At 39.6% G+C, this 17,286-nt stretch overlaps 1 protein-coding gene across 1 annotated transcript in view; it reads left to right on the plus strand.

The window, feature by feature from the left end:
- The window catches only part of LOC115474248 (connector enhancer of kinase suppressor of ras 2-like), a 768,489-nt gene that overhangs the window by 326,198 nt on the left and 425,005 nt on the right, over positions 1-17,286 (plus strand). The window lies entirely within an intron of this gene.

A 17,286-nucleotide genomic window follows, 5' to 3' on the forward strand; every position in this document is an offset into this window, starting at 1 on the left:
CTAGATTTTCAGAGCTTTTGACAAAATACCTCATGAGAGACTCCATAAAAAATGAAGGAGTCATGGGATAGGAGGCAATGTCCATCCATGGATTAAGAATTGTTTATTAGACAGAAAACAGAGGGTAGGGTTAAATGGCCATTTTTCTCAATGGAGAAGGGTGAATAGTGGAGTGCCACAGGGATATTTACTGGGACTGGTGCTATTTAACATATTTATAAATGATCTGGAAATCAGAATGATGAGCGAGGTGATTAATAAGCAGATGACATGAAACTATTCAAAGTTGTCAAAACACATGCGAATTGTGAAACATTTCAGGAAGACCTTAGGAAACTGGAAGACTGGGCATCCAAAAGGCAGATGAAATTTAATGTAGACAAATGTAAAGTGATGTGCATTGGGAAGAATAATCTGAATCATAGTTATTTGATGCTAGGGTCCACTTTAGGAGTCAGCACTCAAGAAAAAGACCTAGGTGTCATTGTAGACAATACGCTGAAATCTTCTGCCCAGTGTATGGCGGTGGCCAAAAAAGCAAACAGATTGCTAGGAATTTTTAGGAGAGGGATGCAAAATAAGACCAGAAGTATTATAATGACTCTGAATTGTTCCATTGTGCAATCTCACCTTGAGTATTGTGTTCAATTCTGGTCGCCATATCTCAAAAAAGATACAGCAGAATTAAAGTTTCAAAGAGTGACCAAAATGATAGAGGGGATGGAACTCCTCCCATTTGAGGCAAAACTAAAGAGGTTATGGCTCTTTGGCTTGGAAAAGAGACGGCTGATGGGGGATATGATTGGGGTCTACAAAATCCTGAGTGGTTTTGGAGTGGGTGGAGGCAAATTGATTTTTCACTAATTCAAAAAGTACAAAGACCAGGGGACACTCAATGAAATTGCACGGAAATACTTTTAAAACAAATAGGAGGAAATATTTTTTCCCTCAACAAATAGTTAAACTCTGGAACTCATTGCCGGAGGATTTTGTAATAATGGTTTGCGTATCTGGGTTTAAAAAATGTTTGGACAAGTTCCTGGAGGAAAAGTCCATAGTCTATTATTGAGATGGACATGGGGGAAGCCACTGCTTGCCCTGGGATTGGTAGCATGGAATAGTGCTACTAATTGGGTTTCTACCAGGAACTTGTGACCTGGATTGGCCACTGCTGGAAACAGGATACTGGGCTAGATGGACCATTGCTCTGACCCAGTATGGCTATTCTTATGGTCTTATCTGTGGATAACATGAGGAAGGACCTAGTGAAGCTTGAATAATAATCCAGAATTTGGCTGTTAAGATTTAATGCTATAATGCAGGGTCATGCATTTGGGCTGCAAAAGCCTAAGGGAGTAGTACAATTATGGGGTGAAGCACTTTTGTGCATGAAAGAGGAGTGGGATTTGGGTATGATCATGTGATTATCTTAAGGTAGTCAAACAGGTAGAAAAGGTGATAGCAAAAGCTAGAAAGATGCTTGGGTGCAGAATGGCCAGCAGGAAAAAAGGAGATGATAATTTCTCTGTATAAGACTGGGGTGAGACCTCATTTAGAGTACTGTATACAATTCTGGAGATCACACCTTCAAAAAGATATAAATAGAATAGAGTTGGTCCAGAGAGTAGCTACTAAAATAATCAGTGGTCTTCATCATAATGTGTATGGGGACAGACATAAAGATCTCAATATATACGCTTTAGAAGAAAGGCAGAAGAGGGGAGATGTGATACAGAAATGTAAATACCTCCATGGTATAAATCCACAAAGAGGTGAGTCTCTTTCAGTTGAAAGAAAGTTCTGCAATGAGGAAGCATAAGATGAAGGTTAAAGGGGAAAGGAGCAACCCAAGCAAATACTTCCACACAGAAAGACTGGTGAATTTATGGAACTGTCTCCCAGTGGAGGTGGTAGAGATGAAGACTGTATCTGAATTCAAGCAAGCTTGGTTCAAGAATATATAATCTCTAAGGGAGAGGAAGGGATAGTAGAAGACATGGATAGGCCATATGGTCTTTATCTGCCTTTATGTTTCTATATTTTTATATGTTTCAGGTGCCTATCCATAGGTACCTCTCTTTGTGGAGAGTGAAAAAGTGCAAAGTAAAAAAGGAAGATAAGTGATAGATTCAAACCTGTTGAGTAATGAGTACCGAAAAAGATCAGAGGGAACCAAGAAAAAAAGAAGAGGATTATCACTGAAGTGTGTTTAAAAAATAGCAACACCTGTCCCTCTTGACCACTTTCCATGTGTTCATCTTCTCCTATAATGCTTTCTAAGTTCTTCTTTCCATTTTCTGTTTCTTCTCTTCCCTTGCCTTCCATTTCTCCACCTAACACCAGCTTTTCTCTTTCCCCTTTCCCCTTTATTCTCCATATCTCTCTTCTCTTCCTCTGCATTTGTAGCTACTGTAGATTATAACCTTCATTTCCCCTTTCTCTCATCTTGAGTCTTCAGTCACCCTCTTTTCACCTCTCACCTACCCACTAGCTTCTTAGTTCCAAATTTCACATCTTCCCATTTATTTTCTTGTCTATCCCTTCTTTCCTAATCTCTTCTTCCTCATTTGTCTTTCACCCACTTCTAGGCCTCCATTTCTAACCTTTGTAATCACCCTTCTCAAGTCCTTAACTACCTTCCTCTGACTCTCATTCTCAAACCTGTCCTAACTCCTTTCCTGTCAGTCAATGCCTAATGCCATTCAGTTCCTTTCTCTTATCCTCTACCCACATTTTCATCTTATCCCCTATTTCCATGGTATCTCACCCATGTTCTCTGCATGGTCTTTTAACCTCTCCCTAGGTTGTCAATGTCCCCCTCCCTCTAACACTCCTATTTCTGACCCCCACCCTCCATCTCTAGAGATTCTTTCCCCTTACACACTTGCACACTCCATATTTTATACTCTTTTCCACTTTGCACTCTCATGCTCCTATCACTCTTTCCCCACCTTCAAACCCATTCTCTTCCTTCTTCAAATCTTCCCCATTTCTTTCTTCATTCAGATACTCTTTTCCCCTTTTCATTCCCTCTTTTACTGCCTCCCTTCTTCTTTCTTCCTGTAGACGCTTTCCCACCCTTCATCCTCTACTGTTTATTGTAAGCCACATTGAACTCAAACTTGTTTGGGATGATGTGGGATATAAATGTCACAAATAAATAAATAAATACTCTTTACCTCCTTATCACCCCATCTCCCTAGTAAGTAGTCTTCCCTTCCTGCCCATCTCAGATATTTCCTCCTCTCTCCCAAATGCTCTTTTCTCCTTCTCACTTCCTTCCAGAAGCTTTCTCCTTCTCACCCTATCTTAGATTAATCCAGCTTTCCATTAGCTATTTTAGAATAGAGCCAGTACAAAGACATTAGTAGTCCTAGGTGGACCTTCAGCTGTGACCATTTCAGTAAACTTCCAGGCTCCTCCCCCCCCCCCCCCCCCCCCAATCAACAGTTTGAAAATTAAACTGAACAATCATAATAATCTGCACCTTTCTCATAGTGAACAAAACAGCTCACTGGAAACAAGAGGCAAGGCACTTGATAACACATGGTAGCAGCAGCTTTAGGGTCTTGAATATTTTAAGTCACTAAAAATAGGCCAGGGCACAAGAAAGAATAGAATGAACAACCCAAGACATTAATACTAGAAAAAGAAAATATTTGTTTATTTAATGGGATTTATTTACCACCTTTTTGAAGAAATTCACCCAAGGAGGTGTTCAGCAATCATAAGCTGAACATATGTAATAGACAATTACAGCAGTAAACATATTCAAATGAAAGTACACAGGATGACGTGGAGGGGCATTTTCGATATGACGTCTAAGTCCGATTTTAGACGTTTTGCACAAAACTGTACACCACTATAAAAGCCCTTATGGGTGAAGGAGACACCTATATGTGGGTACAGTAGGGTTTTGGTGAGTTTGGGAGGGGTTACAGTTTCCACCATAAGTGTGACAGGTAGAGGGAGATAGGAACCTGGGTCCCCCACTGTGTACTGTACCGACCACTACACTACTCCAGGGACCTGCATGCAGCTCTAATAAATCTGTCTTTAACATCTGAGGCTGTCATAGAGGCTAGTAAGTCATATTTTTATTTACATTTTGGGGGGTGGGAGGGGGTTAGTGACCACTGGGAGGGTATTGGAGAGTCACCCCTGATTCCTTCCAGTGGTCATCTAGGGCACCTTTTTGAGCCTTATTTGTTCTGAAAACAGGTCTAGACCAAAACGTCTTGGTTTTAGTCCTGGGCGTTTTTGTTTTGTTCCATCATAGCTACAAAATGTCCAAGTGTTAGGCATGCCCTAATCCCATCTTCAAAATGCCCCAAACATGCCCCTTGTGATTTGGACACACTGCAGATGAATTGCATAGATAAGCATCTGCAAAATAGGTTTCAAAAATGCTGATTTGGACGTTTTGAGGAGAAAAACGTCCAAATGGTGCTTTATGACACTTTTTGGATGTTTTTCTCTTTCAAAAATGAGTCCAATAGTATGCTAATTAAAATGTTAACACAATACAAATTAAAACACTTCAAGAAACAGCATAGGGTACAAGTAGAGGTGGAACATATAAACAAGATAGAGTAAAGGAGATAGAAAAAAGGCTGATTAATGTAAGAAAAAATTACAAATGAAGTTAGAAAAGATGCAGGAAAATGATTTCAGCTAGTCGGAGAGGATAAGCTAGTCCTTCTACAGTATATGCAGCTGAGATTAGCCCATGCTTTGTGTGACTTGCTAGTTAGTTGCTTCTTCCATTATAGGTTTGGAAGAACAAGCTTTCACCTGCTTCCTGGAGTAGAGATAGTCTTGTGTTGAGGAAAACATTTCTGGGAATGCATTGTAGACCAGAGTGTGGAGACTACTCCAGAGAAGGTGCATTGCTGAGGGTCACATCACATGATTTTCTTTGGAGAGGGTATGATTAGGAATATTCTTTGGGAGGAGCTTAGCGACCTTTGACGTGAAGATCCTTTTTTTTTTTTCAAGCACTCTGGCCCATTTCCTTGAAGGAGCTTGAGGATCACACATAGGGGCTCTTATACTAAGTTGAATCTACAGCACATTAGAACTAACAATATAGGACAAAACCTGTATTGCAGCTTAATGTGAGTAGGGGTGGGAAAACGGGCATGACTTGGGTGGTTCGGAGGCATGGCTGGCTCTGACACTAGCATGCAGGTCGATACCATGCACTAGCTCTCATGGTTGCCAACAACATGTCTGCACATACCGCCACCTCAAGAGGAGGCAATAAGTACAGCCACACCACCTGCAGTCTTGTAGCGGAACTGCAAAGAGGCCCCTACAGCGGCATATTCACCCTCCTGATCCCCACCCTCGATCCAATTCCCCTGATCCCACCACCCAGCAAAAAATGATATTCCCCCAATAAGGCCAGCACCTGCATTCAAGCCCAGCCCACAGACTCGAAACTCAACCCAACACTAACTCTACCCCTGACTCCCAGACTCGCATCACCCTAGGACTTACCCAAGGACCGTCTTTGGTGGTCTAGTGGAAGGAGGTTGGAGCAGTCCCCCTCTACTCTCACCCCATCTGGCGCCAAGTTCAAAATGGCAATCACTGACCCCTAGTGGTAATCTTTTAGTACTACTGTTAGGAATCAGCCTTCCATATAAGGGCAACTTCCCATCCCTATATGGGCCATCTTGCACCTTATCACCCCACCTCTCTATTGGGGATAGTCTGCCCTTCCTACCCCATCTCCCTCTAAAAACATATTCCCTCCTCTTTCCCAAATGCTCTTCCCTCCTCACTTCCTTCCAGATGGGATGGAAGCAGACCAACAGAATTACCTCCAATTGTATGGGGAGGTCAGGAGAGTTGGGGGTGGGGGGAGATCACATTAGTTTGAGAATGAGGAGCTTTGCAAAGAGAGGGGGTGCTTTTTCAGGGGGTCTGATTAGAGAGGGAAACAATGCAGGAGTACTTTCGGCGAAGGGGAGCAGAAGTGACGAAAGGCTGCTGCTGTTTTGTATGATCAGCCATTCTACTGGACTGCTGATAGCATGGCTGTAGTTAATAACACCTCTTAAGGTGGTTTTAAGTGCAGCTGTGCTGTTGGCAGATGTGACAGCTAGCATATGGTATTGACCCCCTGATGCAGCCTACTTTGGCAAAACATGGCCACATCGGGCTCTTCCTGTGTTAAGGGTGGTCTCGTGTCAATAAACTTTGCATTTCTATTATGGACTTTTGTGGTCTGGTTTTACTTTCCAGTGTTCCTTGTTGGTCCTGTAGCTCTTGCCTCCTTTTTTTTTTTTTACCTCTTTGTACAGCAGGTCACTCCTCCAATCTGCCCATCATGCCTGCATACCACCCTTACCTGTGCTAACATTAAAGCTACATCCTTGCTTTTTGTAAACCAAATTCAGTGACTAAACTTACTGGATTGTACAAGGTAGTTCATAGCTTATGGTCAAAGTCAGAACAAAGAGCCAATGTTCTTACTTCCCAGGGAACTGTAATAACTCTTTACATTGATCACTGTACTAATAACCGTTTTAGGACCTTTAATAGATTCTAGTTTCTACTACTTGTATAAAAATTGAGCTTGGGTTAGAGTAGATGGACCATACATTTTTTGGTAGCATAATTGCTGTCATTTCACACTTTGCTATTACAAAAATCAGTAAGAGAAGAAGGCCATTAGGAATGAATGTAGTGTCAGTGCCATAATTTGATAATCAATATTCTTACCAGAGTTGTGATATATGGCTTAGTGGTTTAAAGCACAGGTGTAAGAGGATTTCTGAGTTTCCTATTTAGCCTTGATAGCAGGTCTGTTGGTCCGTGCCTTCATTTTCACAGCAGTAACTATGTGATTAGAAAAATTATTGCTTTCCGTTTTGCAGTGCAGGCCACAAAAGAGTCAGCTTGCCATGAAAATATGTGGGAGATATGTAAGATTTCTATTCTTAGGTGTTCATTTTCTAGCTAATTAGAGTTTTTTTGAGAGTATAAAATAATTGGTGTTTATCAGTATTTTTGCACTACAGGTATTGTGACTGGGGACTTTTACCTGTGGATTCAAATATGTACATTTGTATCATTTAGGCGTCATCAGTGTTGAAAAGACACAAAAGCGAAGTGGAGGTTACAAGTCAAGTTAGGAGAGGTTAGGGGAGGGGTGAAAATACTACAGAAAATGATGTTTTGCTGGAGTTTATCCAACAAACACCTCTTTCTTTCATTCATTCATTCATGTTTCAATGCATTTTTTTGTGCATTAGCAATACTTAATCAGTGTTTATCAGTTAAAATCTAAAATTAGAATATATTATTGGGTCCATAGAAATGAATGCAACATGCAAAGGCACAAGCAGGCCAAAAAGAAGCACAAAGGGCTCTCAAGAAAGGTGTTAGATATGCTGGAGCCCAGGGTAGAAATTAAGGAGGGGGCCTCCAATCCCCTATCCTCCCTGGCCCTCCCCTATTTCCCCACCCACTATTACTACCACACATAAAATATCTTTATGTGACTTCTTCACACACATACAAAAAAAACCCCAGAAAAGCCTTCACTAAATACAGAACAATGGATCACACCTAGAAATATGAACACCAAACTGAACTGGGGAAACCCAAGAAGTTAAACTATAATACTGGAGAAATAAAAACAGAAATGCACTTCATTTTGTTCTGAACACAATCAGTGGCATAACCCCCCCCCCCCCCCCCAAATTAACATGCCTTGCTATGGCTGATGGGGATCCTCAAACCTCACCAGCTGATGACCACCTCCTCCCCCTCCTCAAGTCCAGGGACCAGAACTTTCCAAGCTTTGCAGCCAGCAGCAGTATTTCAAAACTGCTGCCACCCTCCCTCCCTGAACCTGCTCAGGTTTCACACATGCATGAAAACCAAACATGCAGTGGCAACTCAGGGATACTGCCACCAGCTGCAGAGCTTGGAAATTTTTGGCTGCTGGACTGGAGGAGGAGGTCTTCATTTGGTGTGGTTTGAGAATCCCTGCTAGCTCAAGTATTTATATTTTGCATTCAGGTGGGGAGAAAATTTGGTGCTCACCTATTTTGGGCTCAAGCCCCTTCCCCCCAAATCAGCCATCTGGCTATGCCAATGAATACAATGCAAAAACCATTTGTGATGCACATATCCCAAAGCTAACTTATTCCAGTTAATAAATTCAAAATAAAATACTTTTTTTCTCCCTTTGACGCCTGGATATTTTGTTTTTCCACGATCTTGGTCCCAGTTTCTCTTTTCTGTTTTCTCGTTTATCTTCTGCTAATTCTCTTTCTAGTGTCTGCTATTTTTTCTTTTCTTCTCTCTCCTCTCATCTCTCTTGTTCCATTCCTTCACTGCACCTGCCTCTAACATTTAGATTCTTTCCCTCTTTTTTCTTTTCTGCCTCTGTCCACTCAAATTTCACCCTCTCTCACACACTTCTTATTTTTAATTTTCTGCTGCTATCCATCTCCTCTCAGTCCCTAGCTGGCCCATTTTCCATCCACTCCTTCCGCAGCCTACTATTTCTTTTCATCTACTCCCTATTGCCACATTTCTACTTCTGTACTCACTATTCTCTTCTCATTCATCTTCTTGCCACTCCTCTTTTGACCTATCCTACATGGTTCCACCATTTCCAGAATCTCCTCTCCCTCTCTCCTCTTGTAGTCCACCCCAGTTCTCGTTGCCTTACAACTCCCTTTCTCTTACCCTCCACCCCTAGCATAATGAAGGACTTCTGAGGAAATCACAGAATCATGGGATAGGAAGTAATGTACTATTGTGGATTAAGAACTGGTTAGAAGATACAAAACAGAGAGTAGGGTTAAATGGTCAGTATTCTCAATGGACAAGGGTAGATAGTGGGGTTCCTCAGGGGTCTGTGCTGGGACTGCTGCTTTTTAACATATTTATAAATGATGTAGAGATGGTCCTGGGAGACTGGGCATCCAAATGGCAGATGACATTTAACGTGATCAAGTGCAAAAGGAATGCATGTGGGAAAGAGGAACCCAAACTATAGCTATGTGATGCAAGGTTCCACATTAAGAGTCACTGCCCAGGAAAAGGATCTAGGTATCATCGTTGATGATACATTGAAACCCTCTGCTCAGTGTGCATCGGTGGCTAAAAAGGCAAATAGAATGTTAGGAATTATTAGGAAAGGAATGGAAAACAAAAATTAGTATGTTATAATGTCTTTGTATCACTCCATGGTGCAACTGTACCTTGAATGTGTGCATTTCTGGTCATTGCATCTAAAAAAAAAGATATAACGGAATTAGAAAAGGTACAGAGAAGGGCGATGAACATGATAAAGGGAATGGGACAACTTCTCTATGAGGAAAGGCTAAAGTGGCTAGGGCTCCTCAGCCTGGAGAAGAGACGGCTGAGGGGAGATATGATAGAGGTCTACAAAATAATAAGGGGAGTGGAATGGGTAGAAGTAAATTGCTTGTTTACTCTTTCTAAAAATACTAGAACTAGGGGGCACGCTGTGAAGCTACTAAGTAGTAAATTTAATATAAACCATAGAAAATATTTCTTCACTCAAAATGTAATTAAACTCTGAAATTTTTTGCCAGATAATGTGGTAAAAGCAGTTAGCTTAGCAGGGTTTGAAAAAGGTTTGGATACCTTCCTACAAGAAAAATCCATAAGCCATTATTAAGATAGACTTGGGAAAATGCATTGCTTATTTCTAGGATAAGAAGCATAAAATCTGTTTTACTGTTCTGGGAAACAGGATACTGGGCTTGATGGACCTTCAGTCTGTCCCAGTATGGCAACGCTTATGTTCTTATGTTATGTAACATTGTGATTATACACACATAATTTTCAAATTTTGCATATACAAGCTTTAATAAGAGGTTATTTCAATGGCTAAATCAATAAATAAAGGCAGACAATGAATGCAATGTAGTTCCACAAAGAGGACTTGGCATTATTAAATATTACCTTACAAATCACTGGTTTTCTTCTATCACAAAAGAATTCTATTTTGTGCAAATGGAAAGTCATTTGTCACCTCTGTTCTCTTCCAGTAGATCAGACACCTCGTGTATGCATCCTAGGGAGCTGCAAAATTATTTGTTAAAATTCTTATGTTTTCTTTCACTGTTCTACAACCTTGTTTCTTGTCTTCAGCATGCCAGAAACTCATACCGCACTAGATATTTATTCCACCCCAGCCTCTTCCAGTGAGAGGACCTAAACTGTTTCTCCCCAAATGCTGTGGCTTGCAGAGGCTGAGTTTGCCACAGTATTAAGTGGCCTGTATTCCTACTCCCCAGTCTTCTATCTTTGCTATCATTGTGGCATGATAACAATACATATGCTCAATAACCTGCAGATTATTGCATTACTGACATCCTAATACTATATTCAAGTGTATTAAGGTATTCCCCACCTCCCTTTTTTTCTTTTTCCTCTTACCAGGCCAGGGGATAGAAAGACACTATCTATCATATCCTCATATATATTGTTAGGACCCTCATGATACCTATCTTACTCCCTGTTCATGTCCGTCCCTAAAAAAGGAATGTCAATGGAGGAGTTATGTCAAGGAGGTTAGACTGAGACAGGAGACAACATGAGCCAATCTGTCTTATTATGTGGGCAGAAACCAGTAGGCAGATCTTGCCAGCATTTTATTTCATTTTTTAAAAATTTTATGTATTACCATTTATATACCGCCCTTGTCCAGGGTGGTGTACAGCTCAAACACACATAATAAAATATAACAAAACACAACAAATACAAATTCAGTAACATAATAAACAAGTAATCTTTATTTCACTCAAAACAATAGCAAATGCTATTGAAAACAATAGCAAAAGATTACTAGAAATAACGGACTGCCTATATGTGGTCCATCTGTAAAAAGTCTAAAGCTATTCCAGTTAGATAGGCGGTGCCATAAAAGGTGGAGGATAAAGGATTTTTTTTAACTTATTTGACAGCTTTTTTTATTTATTTGAAAGCTTCCCATATCTAGATATATATCATGAAATAAAATTGAATAGTACTAAAACGGATTAAAAATTAATGTAGCTGGTAGAAACAGCAGTAATAAACTCTGTATTTTGTGCTACGTTTTCTACACTGTTCTATAGAATATAGTAATATGTGGCCAAATTTAAGTGAGGATATCCTGTTTCCTGATGGGTTCATCTTAATTGTTGTTGTCATCTGCCTTGGGAAACCTGGAGCCCTGTTTACTAAGCCACGCTGTAAACGCACAAACATTTTAGCATTGTGCTAATTTTTAGCATGCACTAATGCTAGAGAAATCCGTGGGTGCCTCTATTGTTAGTGCACGTTAAAATGTTAGCGCGCCTACAGCGCAGCTTAACAAACAGGGCACCTGGTGTTATAAAGATGGAATATATTGAAATTAAATGGAAGTAAAATTAAAACTCTCCTTTCATCGGGGCACATGGAATCACATCTTCACTTCTTCTCTTTTCTATAAGTTTACATTTTAGATACACAAATGGATTATTCTTTTTTGAGCATGTTTCAGGGACAAGTGGTTTTATAAGTCAAATTAATAAAAATAAATATTTGTTTCATGCAGATCTCTCATTTGTTTAAAAATAACTAAATGCCCCTAAAGTAGTACAATAGTTTTCTTATATTTGTTTTCTTGTGCTGACTTAAACTGTGCCAAAACTGAAAACTATTTCTTCTATCTGGTTGATAATAAAAGGAGCTCATTGTGAACACTGTCCACCCTAAAAGGTTGTTTTGTGGCTGTGCATGGAGAATTGTGATATTGCATAAATCTGTGTTTTTGTTGCTAGTCATGCATCCAAAGGTTATATAATCCTTTCAAGAAAGCCAGTTAATTGTTTAACTTATTAGTAGAAACAAAAAAAACAGCACCACGGGCCTTTAAAAATGGAACACAGTTCTTTAATGAATGAGCCTTGACAAAAAGACCCGACACGGGCCGTGTTTCGGTGACTAGCACCTGCGTCAGGGATCACAGTGATGACGTGGAAAACTTGGGGAATAACTCGAATATATTCCTCTACAATATATTATTCCTTACCCCATGTCTCATATACAGAAAGTGAAAGTGCCTTGGTGCTTTGTAGCTTTTACTATATGAGACTTGGTTAAATTTTTAAAGGCCTGTGGTGCTGTTTTTTTTTTTTGTTTGGACTTTAGTTTGTACTTCGTTCCCTCTCTTTTGTTATATCCTTAACTTATTAGTGGAACATAACCACAAAGACATGGTATGGTTGCATTTTCAATATGGTAATACTAGAGCCCAGCTAAGGAACAGGTATTTTTGAGTTAGTTTTCACTGGACCAAACTTGCTTCCCTTGTGCCATCACCATCCAGTTGGATAGGCAGTGCCTTTAACAGGTGGAGGATAAAGGATTTTTTTAAAATTTGACATTTATATCCCAAACAAACTCGGGTTCATTGTGGCTTATAATTGGAAATACAGTGCGACAGAATAATAGAATTCAGTATCATCATGGAAGCAAGTAGAAGGATATGTCTGAAACATTTAGCGAAGTTGAGATTAGCATATATACCCAATTTGGCATTTAAAACTCTGTCCTTTAATGATGTAGTGTGCTCAGAAATCATAGCCATAGGTATAGACAGTTATTCAAACATTCACATGTACACACCAGAACAGGCATCCAAACACATGTTGCAAAAGTAAACAACAACTTGTACAGCACATCACAGTTTATACCAAATTGTTTAACCACCCTTAGGTTTTGCCTTTGGGTCTAACAAGCAATACTATGTGCATGTAAGATCTGGATAAACAAATTAAAACAATCAAAGTTTAAAACAAATGCCCATAATTTGTAATACTTGGTAGCAATAATGAAACAGTGATGGAATATTTACAAAGCAGGCAGCCAACAGATTTATTTTCCACTGGTCATAATTAATTTAGGGCTTCTTTTACAAAGCCATGCTAGTGATTCTTGTGCAGCAAATGAGAGGAAGCCCATTCAGTTCCTATAGGCTTCCTCTCATTTTCCACACAGGAATCTCTAGTGCGACTTTGTAAAAGAGGCCCTTTCTATGAACTTGGTGGCTAATAGTGTGCCGCTTGCTACTATATTTTGGTGGAGTACTGTTTGTCTGCCTAATAAAATCACACTCATCTATGTATACAAACACAGCCGAGAGACAAATATTCCAAAAAAAACAAACAAACAAAAAGCCTTTTACAAACAAACAGAAGAAAAAGGTTCCTTTTACTAAGTTGTGCTAATGGATTTAGCGTGTGCTAAAGATTTGTGCATGCTAGATGATAAGATGCCCGTAGAAATATAATGAGCATCTTATCATTTAGCACAACCAAATCATTAGTGTGTGCTAAATTCATTAGCACACCCCTAAATGAAACTAGTTACTATACTTAAGTAAATGTTTCGTCACTTTTACTTGTAAAGAAGTACAGGAAAACATTTGTTAAGATATCGATAATATTGCAGCCTGGCCTGATTTGAAGGAACTTTTTATTTATTTATTTGTTGCATTTGTATCCCACATTTTCCCACCTATTTGCAGGCTCAATGTGGCTTACAATATTCCGTCATGGCATTCGCCATACCAGAGTGAAAGATACAATTGGTATTACATAAAGAACATGGATGACATAATAGAATTAAGCAATCAGCTATAGAGAGATAACATTCAGAATATCAGGTAAATGGTGATGTGCTGCAGTTCCTATTACGGATCGTTGTGGTATGCCTTGCTGAACAGATGAGTCTTCAGTGACTTGCAAAAGTTGGTTAGGTCGTAGATTGTTTTCAGGTCAAGTGGCAATGCATTCTACAACTGCGTGCTCATGTAGGAAAAGCTGGACGCATGTATTAATCTGTATTTTAGTCCTTTACAGTTGGGGAAGTGAAGATTCAGGAATGTGCATGCTGATCTTTTAGCGTTCCTGGGTGGCAAGTCAATAAGGTCTGACATGTAGGCCGGGGCATCTCCGTGAATGATTTTATAAACCAGAGTGCAGACCTTGAACGCAACACACTTTTATCACACTGAACAATCTTCTTTCTGCTAGTGCAGATGTTGAACACCTTTTTAGCTGCGCTACTTTTAATAATAACTCAGAAGCACACTAGCATGAGTGACAGTCATTTTTAAAATTTAATTTTACTAAAAGCGAAGTGGATTGAATTATTGAGCAATAAAGTTGTTGGGGTAAAATTGTTAATTGTTGCATTCATTGTAGTTGTGGTACTTTTTTACTCTTTACTCAAAAAGTATTATGGGCCTCTTTTATCAATCCGCGGTAGTAGTTCCTGCGCAGCAATGACGGCGGAGCCCATTCAAAGTGAATAGGCTTTGACGGTATTATCACACCAGGAACCGCTAGTGAGGCTTGATAAAAGAGGCTCTAATTAGGGAATAACTTTTTTACTTTCACTTAAGTAATTTTTTAAAATATGTTTTTCACTGTACTTTTACTTATAGTTAAGTATTAAAATATACATTTATTTTTACTTTTATGTAATTATTTTGGCCTAGTACTTTGAAAAACACTGATTTTTAAGTGAACAGCAGTTTTTCTATTTGAGCATCCAAGTAGAAAGTGAAGGTACTGAGACAGAAAGAAATCATCTATACACCAGAGCCTTGAAGATAATTCTTTCTTCCACCCTTCAGCACCCAAAACAAATTAAATGTCATCTTTAGCCTCTGCAGCCACAAACACAACAGTCCGGCAAAGGGCCCACCCACTACATTTGGAAGAATAGCGTCATTCCATGAATCTTAGAAGAGCATTTGAGATTACCTGTCAAAAACTCTATGGTTTCAGAAACTCAGATAAATTGCTAGTTTCATTTCTGGGTCATAAGAGAGGATAACCACACTTTTAGCTCACTCAAAGTCAATACCGAAATGGGTTAGATATCCAAGATGCACTGAATGCCCTTATTATACAGTGTAGATTGTTTGGTATATTATTTTAATCAATGGGACTTGCAAAAGTTGGTTAGGTCGTAGATTGTTTTCAGGTCAAGTGGCAATGCATTCTACAACTGCGTGCTCATGTAGGAAAAGCTGGACGCATGTATTAATCTGTATTTTAGTCCTTTAATCAATGGGTTTTCTACCTGCACCTACAGGTGCCCAAAGGAAACCCTGGGGCCCTTTTATCTAACAGCAGTAAAAAATGGCCTTAGCGTGCCCTTACGAGGGTCATTCCAACGAGCTAAGGCCATTTTTAACCGCTGGATAAAAGAACCGATTTTCTGAAATTTTCTATAATGGCAATGCACTAATATTCACATTAGCATGTGGTCAGTAGTGTGTGAGCCCCGACCGCCACCTATTTTGTAAGTTGTAAGGACTCACACGCTAAACCTGTGCTAATCAGTTAGTGTACAGCAATGTAGCTGCTGTAACCAATTAGCGCAGAACGTGCTCACTGTCCACCCCCTCAGACATGCTCCTTGCACCAAAAAAGGTTTTTAAAAAATGTTTTGCACATGGGTAGCGCACACATATGGCAAAATTACCACAGTATGCCTCGGCGTGCCCCACGGTATGTCAGCTTTGTAAAAGAGCCCTATGTCTCTATATGGCTCTCTGCATCAATTGCCCAGAGCTACCCATGGACTGCCCGCAGACTTTCAGAGGTATGCACTGTAGTACAAAGAATGAAAATGAAACTTGGACCCAGGTCCTCACTGTGACACGCTATACACAGCCAAGCCACATGATACCTTCATATCTGCTCTGACCCAAGAGACAGAGATAAACACCTCAGACTCCTGACTGAATCCTTCAAACAAAAAGGATATGACCCCATAATAATCTCCAAGGATATTGTCTTTTCCCTTTAAATACCCAGAGAAAACCAACTGCAGAATAAAGAAAAGACAACCACAGAGAGAATTTCTCTTGTAGTGACATACAATCCAGAGCTGGAAAAACTGAGAAGAATCATAAAAGATCTACAGCCACTACTCCAGGAGGATGAATTATTGAAAGAGATATTCCCAGCTCCATCAGTGCTAGCCTTCGGACAGCCACCTGATTTGAAACACAAATTAGGGAGATGCAAGCTCCAAATACAGGCTGAAAAAGAAGAGAATGGCACACATCCCTGCAATATACCAAGCTGCAAACTGTGCCAACACATTTCACAGGATTTGACAGTCACTCATACTGAAAAAAACATTCAGCATAAGGGGATCCTTCACATGCTCATAAAACAAGAATCCATTTACATAGACATTATATTAAACATCACAATGCCAACCAGGATGTCACCTCTGTGGGACAGCACTTTACAAAAATAGAACACTGCATCAATGATTTTATGGTTAGGATATTAAAAGGAAATTTTAAGACAATCCAGGAATGTCTCTCTCTCTCTCTCTCACCTAACCCACCCCACCCTCTTCTTGTGAGACCGTCATGAGAATGCTTTTGTGTTTCACTTATATATGCTGATATTTGTGAACATTTGCTCATTTCTGATCTGAAGTCGAAGGGCTACCTTTGAAAGCTAATCAAAAAATCTATTAATTTAGTCCTAAAAAAAAGTATCATCTTATTTTCTTTTCTATGTTTTGTTTCATTTCCATTTATTATCAAACCTGAGTTCAAAGCAAATTATAAGTTCATGCATTCAAGTTATTTCTCTGTCCAACTGGCCTTAAAATCTAAGGGCCTGATTTAAAAAAAAACCTGTGCTCCTAAATTGACTACTACTACTACCGATTGTTGTGGTTGTCTGGGGCTTGCCGTGTCTGAGTAAGTGGTTCCACTTAATCAGATGCGGCAAGACCCGGACAACTGCAACAATCGTGACACCAGCCACGGAAGCCAAGGAGAACATACTACTACTACTACTACTACTACTACTATTTACGCAGCACTGTACACAAAACACGTAAAAGACAGCCTCTGCTCAACAGAACTTACAATCTATTCAAGACAGACACACAGGACAAATAAGGGATTAGGCTCCTAAATTTGTGCCCTATTTTCAGCCTGTTTTCAGCTGAAAATTTAGACAAAAGGAAGAAAAAACAGACTCACAAACAACTAGGAAAATGGAGAAGGCCAAGAAATAGAGAAGAAATGTTACAGGATCAGTACAATATAGATGAACAGTTATTAGAAGTCATTGACCCTGATACAACTGTGTTTTGGCTAAAACCTGCTTCAGGGGTCCTTGAATTCTGTACAGATAAGATTTGCTTGCTAGTGTTACTTTGGAAGTGTTTGTTGCCTCAGCCTAAATGCTTGATTATTGCAGCCATAAGATT

The sequence above is a fragment of the Microcaecilia unicolor genome, chromosome 7 (assembly GCF_901765095.1).
Source record: "Microcaecilia unicolor chromosome 7, aMicUni1.1, whole genome shotgun sequence".
Lineage (NCBI taxonomy): Eukaryota > Metazoa > Chordata > Amphibia > Gymnophiona > Siphonopidae > Microcaecilia > Microcaecilia unicolor.